The sequence below is a fragment of the Pongo abelii genome, chromosome 15 (genome assembly GCF_028885655.2).
Source record: "Pongo abelii isolate AG06213 chromosome 15, NHGRI_mPonAbe1-v2.0_pri, whole genome shotgun sequence".
Taxonomy (NCBI): Eukaryota; Metazoa; Chordata; class Mammalia; order Primates; family Hominidae; genus Pongo; species Pongo abelii.
In genome coordinates, this window is record NC_072000.2 from 11,407,234 (window position 1) to 11,415,708 (window position 8,475).

Sequence of the window (8,475 nt, forward strand, 5' to 3'; positions counted from 1 at the left end):
GTGGAATGGAATGGACAGGAGTGGAATGGAGTGGAGTGGAGTTGAATTGACTGGAATGGAATGGAGTGGAATCGGATGGAGTGGAGTGGAGTGGAATGGAAGAGAATGGAGTGGAATGGAGTGGAGTGGAGTGGAATGGAGTGGAGTGGAATGGAATGGAGTGGAGTGGAGTGGAATGGAATGGATTGGTGTGGAATGGAATGGAATGGAGTGGAATACAATGGAGTGCAGAAAAGTTGAGTGGAGTGGAACGGAATAAAATGAAATGGAGTGGAATGTTATGGAGTAGAGTGGAATGAATTGTAGTGGAGCAGAATAGAGCGGAGTGCAGGAGAATGGAGTAGAGTGAAGTGCAGTGGAATGGAGTGTAGAGGAATGGAATTGAATGGAGTGGAAAGGAGTGGAGTGGAATGAAATGGAATGGAATGGAGCAGAGTGGAGTGGAGTGGAGTGGAGTGGAGCCGCATGGAATGGAGTGGAGTGGAGTGTAATGGAATGGAGTGGAGTGTAAAGGAATGGATTGGTTTGGAACGGAGTGAAATGGAATGGAGTGGAAGGGAGTGGAGTGGAGGGGAATGGAGCAGAGCTGAGTGGAATGGAATGGGGTGGAGTGAAAAGGAATGTACAGGAGGGGAATGGAGTGGAGTGGAGTGGAATGTAATGGAGTGGAATGGAATGGAGTAGAGTGGAGTGGAATGGAATGGAGTGGAGTGCAGTGGAATGCAGTGGAGAGGAATGGAGTGGAGTGGAGTGGAATTGAGTGTAATGGAATGGAGTTGAGTGGAATGGAGTGGAGTGGAGTGCAATGAAATGAAATGGAGTGGAATGGAATGGAGTGGAATGGAGTGGATTGGAAAGGGCTGGAGTTTAATGGAATGGAGTGGAGTGGAGTAGAGTGGCGTGGGAAGGAATGACTGGAATGTAGTGGAATAGTAGAGTGAAGTAGAGTGGAGTGGAGAATATTGGTGAAAAAATTTGCAAAACGCCTAGCAAACTGAATTAAACAATGCATAAATAGGTAATTCATAATGACCAAGTGGGATTTATTCCAGGGATGCAAGGATAGTTCAACATGCAAATCAATGAATGTGATAGATCACATAAAGAGAATGAAGGGGCCAGGAACAGTGGTTCACACCTGTAATCCCAGCAATTTGGGAAGCCGAGGTGGGTGGATCACCTGAGTTCAGGAGTTTGAAACCAGTCTAGCCAACATGGCGAAGCTACGTCTCTACTAAAAATACAAACATTAGCCAGGCATGGTGGTGAGCACCTGTAATCCCAGCTACTCAGGAGGCTGAACAAGGAGAATCACTTGAACCCGGGAGGCAGAGGTTGCATTGAGCTGAGATCATGCCATTACACTCCAGCCTGGGTGACAGAGGGAGAATACATCTCAAAAAAAAAAAAAAAAAAAAAAAAAAACAAGGACAAAATCCATATAATCGTTTCAATTATGCTAAAAAATTTTGATAAAATTTAATATTCTTTAATAATAAAAAGCCCTTTGAAAACTGGGTATGGAATGAACATACCTCAACATAATAAAGTCATATATGACAGACCCACAGCTAGTATCACATTAAGTGGGGAAAAACTAAAAGCCTTTTCTCTAAAATCTGGAAGATGACAAGAATGTCCACTTTTACCACTGTTATTCAACATAATGCTTAAAGTCCTATCTGGAGCAATCAGACAGGAGAAAGCAATAAAACGCATCCCAATTGGAAAAGAAGTCAAATTACCTTTTTTTTTTTTTTTTGCCAATGTTATAATGTTATATTGGAAAAGGCATAAATACTCCTCTGAAATTTGAGGGTTTGAAATTGTGTTCCCTCCAGAATCTCATATTTAAATGTAATTCTCAATGTTGGAGATGGGCCTGTTGAAAGGTGATTTAACCATTGGGGTAGATTACTATAAACGGCTTAGCACCATCACATTTGGTGCTATCCTCATGATAGTGAGTGAGTTCCCATAAAATCTGGTTATTTAAAACTGTGTAACAACTCGCCCCTCTGTTTTTTGCTTCTGCTTTTTGCCCTGTGATGTGCAAGATTCTGCTTCAACTTCTGCCATGACTGTAAACTTCCAGAGACCTCCCCAGAAGCATATACCAGTACTATGTTTTCTCTACAGCCTGTAGAATCATAAGCCACTTAAACCTACTTTGTAAAAAATAAATTATCCAGTCCTACTCTCATAGTGTTGCAAAAGCATATTCCAGTACTATGTTTTCTCAACAGCCTGTAGAATCATAAGCCACTTAAACCTACTTTGTAAAAAATTAATTATCCAGTCCCACTCTCATAGTGTTGCAAAAATAGCTTAATACAAAAATTGACACCAAGGAATGGAAAATAGTTATAAGAATACCCCACAATGTGGAATCAGCTTTGTAATTGGGTAAACAGGCAGAAGTTGGAAGAATTTTTGGGATTCAGAAAACAGAAAAATGAGGGAAAGTTGAGATTTTCTTAGAGACTGGTTGAATGTCTGTGACCAAAATGCTGATAGTGATCTGGACAGTGAAGGCCGGGCTGAGAAGGTCTCAGATGAAAACTAGAAACTTATTGGGACTGAAACAAAGGTCATGCATGTTGTCTTAGCAAAGTGGTTGGCTGAATTTCTGTCATGCACTAGGGATATAAAAAAGTTTGAATTTGAAATTGATGATTTAGGGTTTCTGTTGGAAAAATGTCTAAGCAGCAAAGCATTTGCGATGTGACCTGGCTGCCTCTAACAACCTATGCTCACATGTTCTAGCAAAAAAATAAAAATAAAATAAGTAGTAACTTATACTTACAAAAGAAGCATAATGTAAAAGCTTGAAAACTTTGCAGCCTAGTCATGTGGCTGAAATATAAAAAGCTTTTATAAGAGAGGAACTCAAGCAGCATATGGGTCAACCACTTGTTAGAGATATTTGTATAACCTAAAAAAAAGCAAGTGTTGATAGCCAAGACAATGGGAAAGAGGAATTGAAGGCATTTTAGAAATCTGAAAGGCAGCAACCCATCACAGGCCCTGAGGCCTAAAAGAAGAGAATAGTTTCTGGGATCAGGTCTAGGACCTGCTGCCTTGGGTAGCTTTGGAACAAGGCTCACTGCATCCTTGTCACTGCTTCAGCTCCAGGTGTAGCTCATATTGACCCAGTTACAACTCCAGTCACTGCTTCAGAGGGTGCAAGCCATAACCTTGGTAGCGTCCATGTGGGGTTAGGCCTGTGGGTTTACCAAATGCGAGTAGTTGAGACTTGGGTGTCTCCAGCTTTATTTCAAAGGATGTATGAAAAAGACAGGGTGTGCAGGCAGAAGCATGTTGCAGGTGTGGAGCCCTCATGGAGATCCTCTACTAAAACAATGGAGAAAAGAAATGTGCGGTGACAGTCCCCAGGAAGGCTCCCCACTGAGTCATGGCCTAGTAGATCTGTGAGGAGAGGATCACTGTCCTCCAGACCTCAGACCCCAGAATGGTAGATCTAGCTACAGCCTGCACCTTGCACCTTGAAAAGCCAGAGGCATAGTATGCCAGCCCATGAGAGCAGCTGTGGGGGCTGAACCATGCAAAGTCACAAGGTAAAACCTTCCCAAGGCATTAGCATGCCCTGGAAATGGGACACAGAGTCAAAAATAATTATTTTGGAGCCTTACAATTCAATAACTGCCCTTCTGGGTTTCAGACTTTCGTAGATCCTGTGACTGCTTTCTTTTGGCTGATTTCTTCCTTTTAGAATAGGAGCATTTACCAAATGTCTCTGCCTCATTTGTATCTTGGAAGAACCTAATTTGTTTCTTTATGTTACAGGCTTATTGGAGGAAGAAATTAGCTTTGTCTTAGACGAGACTTTTGACTTTTGAGTTAAGGCTGAAATTAGTTAAGACTTTGGGGATTATTGGGAAGTCATGTCTGTATTTTGAAATATGAGAAGGATTTGAGATTTGGAACGGCCAAGGGCAAAATGATACAGTTTGGATGTGTATTCCCACCAAAATCTTATATTGAAATATAATCCTCAATGTTGGAAGTGGGCCTAGAGGGGAGGTGATTGAATCATGAGGGCAAGATTTCCACAGACAGTTTGGCATCATTTCCTTTGGTGCCATTCCCACAATAGTAAGTTTTTATCAGAGCTGGTTATCTATAAGTGTGTGTAACACTTCCCCCCTGCCCTCGCACTTACCATGTGATGTGCAAGCATTGGATTTATTTTTCACCTTGTCAGTTGTCAGAGGCTTCTCCAGAAGCAGAAGCCAGTGCTATGCTTTCTGTACAGCCTGTAGAAACATGAACCAATTAAACCTATTTTCTTTATAAATTAACCAGTCACTGATTACTTTTTATAGCAATATGAGAATGGCCTAATACATCCACCAAAATCTATTAGAGGTAATAACTTGAGTAAATTTGCAGAATAGGAAATCAACACATACAAATCAGTAGGGTTTCTGTATGCCAACAGTCAACAAACTGAAAAAGAATTCAAAAATGTAATACTATTTGCAGTAGCCACAAATAAAACAAAATATGTGGGAATTTACCAAAGAAATAAAAGTTCTCAACAATTAAAACAGTAAAACACTGATAAAAGAAATGAAAAAGGACCCAAAAATTGGAAAGATATTTTTATTTTCACAGATTGGAAGAATCAGTATTTTTTTAAAAATGTCCGTACTATCCATAGCAATCTATACATTTCATGCCATCTCTATCAAAATAACAGGCCAGGGGCAGTGGCTCATGCCTGTAATCCCAGCACTTTGGGAGGCTGAAGTTGGTGGATCATGAGGTCAGGAGTTCAAGACCAGCCTGGCCAACTTGGTGAAACCCCACCTCTACCAATAATACAAAAAATTAGCCAGGTATGGTGGCGGGAGCCTGTAATCCCAGCTATTCAGGAGGCTGAGGCAAAGAATTGCTTAGACCCAGGAGGTGGAGGTTGCACTGTGCCCAGATCACATCACTGTACTCCAGTCTAGATGACAGAGCAAGACGCCACCAAAAAAAAAAAGAAGAAGAAGACATTCCTCACAGATATAGAAAAAAAATTCTGAAATTTATATGGAAACAGCACAAAACACCATAATAGTCAAAGCTATGCTGAGTATATAAAACAAAACTGGAGGAATTCCATTACCTGGTTTTAAATTATACTACTAAGTTGTAGTAATTAAAACAACATGACACTAGCATAAAAACAGACATAAAGACAGATGGAACGAAATAGAGACCTGAGAAACAAACTCATACAGCTAAATTAATTTTCAACAAAAGTGCCAAGAACATGCAATAAAAAATAAGAGAGTTTTTGTAATAAATATGTCTGGTAAAACTGGCATTCTGTGTGAGGGACAAACATTCAGACGCTCATAACAGTGTTCTGGAATCCTATGTGAGGGACAAACATTCAGACCACAGCAGGAGTGTTCTGGAATCCCCTGTGAGGAACAAACATTCAGACCCTCGTAGCAGTGTTCTGGAATCTTATGTGACAAACGTTTGGAACCCAGCATCAGTGTTCTGGAATCCTATGCGAGGGACAAACATTCAGACCCTCATAGCAGTGTTCTGGAATCCTATGGGAGGGGCAGCTAAATTAATTTTCAACAAAAGTGCCAAGAATATACAATAAAAAATGAGACAGCTTTTGTAATAAATAGGGCTGGGAAAACTGGCAAGCCATAGGCAGAAGAATAAAACTAGAACCCTATTTCTTGCCACTTACAAAAATCAAATTAAAATGAATTAAAGACTTAAACCTAACGCCTCAAACCATCAAACTTTTACAAGAAAACATTGGGGAAACTCTTTAGCATTGGTTTGGCAAAAATTCCTTAAATAATGCCCCAGAAGCACAGACAACTAAAACAAACATGGACAAATCAGATTACAGAAAGTCAGAAAGCCTTTTTAAAGTGAAAGAAACAAGAAACAAAGTGAAGAGAAAATCCACAGAATGGGAGAAAATATTTGTAAATTATCCATCTGAAAAGCAATTAACAGCTACATGATATGGTTAGGATTTGAGTCCCCACACAAATCTCATATTGAATTGTAATCCCCAGATGTTGAGGGAGAGGTTGGTAGAAGGTCATTGGATCATGGGGGTGGTTTCCCCCATGCTGTTCTTCTGATAATGAGTGATTTCTCATGAAATCTGATGGTTTTATAAGGGACTCTTCCCCCTTTGTTTCACATACATGCTCTCTCTCCTGCTGTCATGTAAGAGATGCCTGCTTCCCCATCTGCCATTATTGGAAGTTTCCTGAGTCCTCCCCGGCCATGTGGAACTGTGAGTCAATTAAACCCATTTCCTTTATAAATTACCCAGTCTTGCCAGGTGCCATGGCTCATGCCTGTAATCTCACCACTTTGGGAGGCTGAGGAGGGTGGATCACGAGGTCAGGAGTTCAAGACCAGCCTGGCCAAGATGGTGAAACCCTGTCTCCACTAAAAATACAAAAATTAGCCAGGCATGGTGGCAGGTGCCAGTAATCCCAGCTATTCAGGAGCTGAGGCAGAGAATTGCTTGAATCAGAAGGTGGAGGTTGCAGTGAGCCGAGATTGCACCACTGCACTTCAGTCTGGGCAACATATCAAGACTACATCTCAGTAAATAAATAGATAACACAGTCTCAGGTTTTTTTTATAGCAGTGCAGGAACAGACTAATACACTACAATATATTGAGTTCAAAAAATTCCATAGAAAAAAATAATAACCCAAATAAAGAGTGGACAAAAAATTTAAATAGACATTTATGAAAAGAAGACATACAAATGTGAAACAGGCAAATGAAAAGGTGCTCCAGATTATTGATCATCATGGAAATGCAAATCAAACCCAAAATGAGATATCATTTCACCCCAGTTAAGGTGGCTTTTATCCAGAAGTCAGTCAAAAACAAATGCTGGTGAGTATGTCGAGTGAAGGAACCCTTGTACACTGCTGTTGGGAGCACATTTAAGGACAGTTTGGATGTTCCCGATATAACTAAAACGAGAGCTAATATATGGTCCAGCTATCCCACTGCTCATTATATGCCTACAAGAAAAAAATTAGTAAATCAAAGACCTATTGGCACTCTCATGTTTGCTACAGCAAGGTTTATAATAGCCAAGATTTGGAAGGAACCTAAATGTCCATCAACAGATGACTGGATAGAGAAAATGTGGTACATATACACAATGGAGTACTATTCAGCTCTAAGAAATAATGAGAGCCTTCCATTTGCAATAACATAAATGGAAATGAAAGTCTTTATGTTAAGTGAAATGTCAGACACAGAAAGACAAATGTCACATGTTCTCACTATTTATGGGTGCTAAAATTCAAAACAATTGGTGTCATAGAGGTAGAGAGTATAAGGATGGTTACCAGAGGCTGGGAAGGGCAGGGAGGGAACAACGGGATAGTGGGGATGCTAAATGGGTAAAAAAAACAATTGTTAGAAAGAATGAATAAGACAGCATTTGATAGCACAACACGGTGATTATAGTAAATAATAATTTAATTCCACATTTAAAAAAACTAAAAGAGTATAATTGGATTGTTTATAACACAAGCTATAAATGTTTGAGGGGACAGATAGCCCGTTTTTTATTATGTATTACTCATTGCATGACTGCATCAAAGTGTGTCATGTACCCCCATGAATATATACACCAACTATGTACCCACAAATATAAATTAAAAATTGAAATTGAAATTAAAATTAAAACAAAAGGGAGGAGAGTATAATGATGCATGTGTGACCCATGGCTTGAACTAGTTCTTCAGGTTAACTTTGGAAAGTCCTTATCCAAGAAGAGAGGTCCATTTAATCAACAGGGGATTAGAAATTTATTTTTAGTTTATAAATGGAAAAAAGAAGGATTTTAAATCTTGAGCCATATTTCTCAGTCAATCAATCATTGCAGGGAACTCTGTTCTTTACTCTGGAGATAAACACTAGTTTTCTTTTCCATGGAATAACATCACATTTCAAAATGTGGGGAAACATCTTGCAACTAAGAGGTGTGGCCTTACTAAATTTGATTTGGTTTCCATTGTAATTAATTTAATCACATGTGTTCTAGAGTTTGTCCTCAGTCTTCCCCTAGTATAGGCCCATGTTCTGTTGAATTTGCTCAGCTCCCTGCTCAACAGCAGGAAATCAGAATTATTTAAAAACCTCATTGTGGCTGGGAGTGGTGGCTCTCGCATGTAATCCCAGCTATTTGGGAGGCCAAGGTGGGCAGATCGCTTGTTGTCAGGGGTTTGAGACCAGCCTGGCCAACAGAGGAAAACCCCATCTCTACTAAAGATACAAATATTAGCTGGGTGTGGTGATTCATGCCTGTAATCCCAGCTACTTGGGAGGCTGAGGCAGAAGAATTGCTTGAACCAGGGAGGCACAGGTTTCAGTGAGCCAAGATAGTGCACTGCATTGCAGCCTGGGCAACAGAGCAAGACTCTGTCTCAAAATAATAATAAT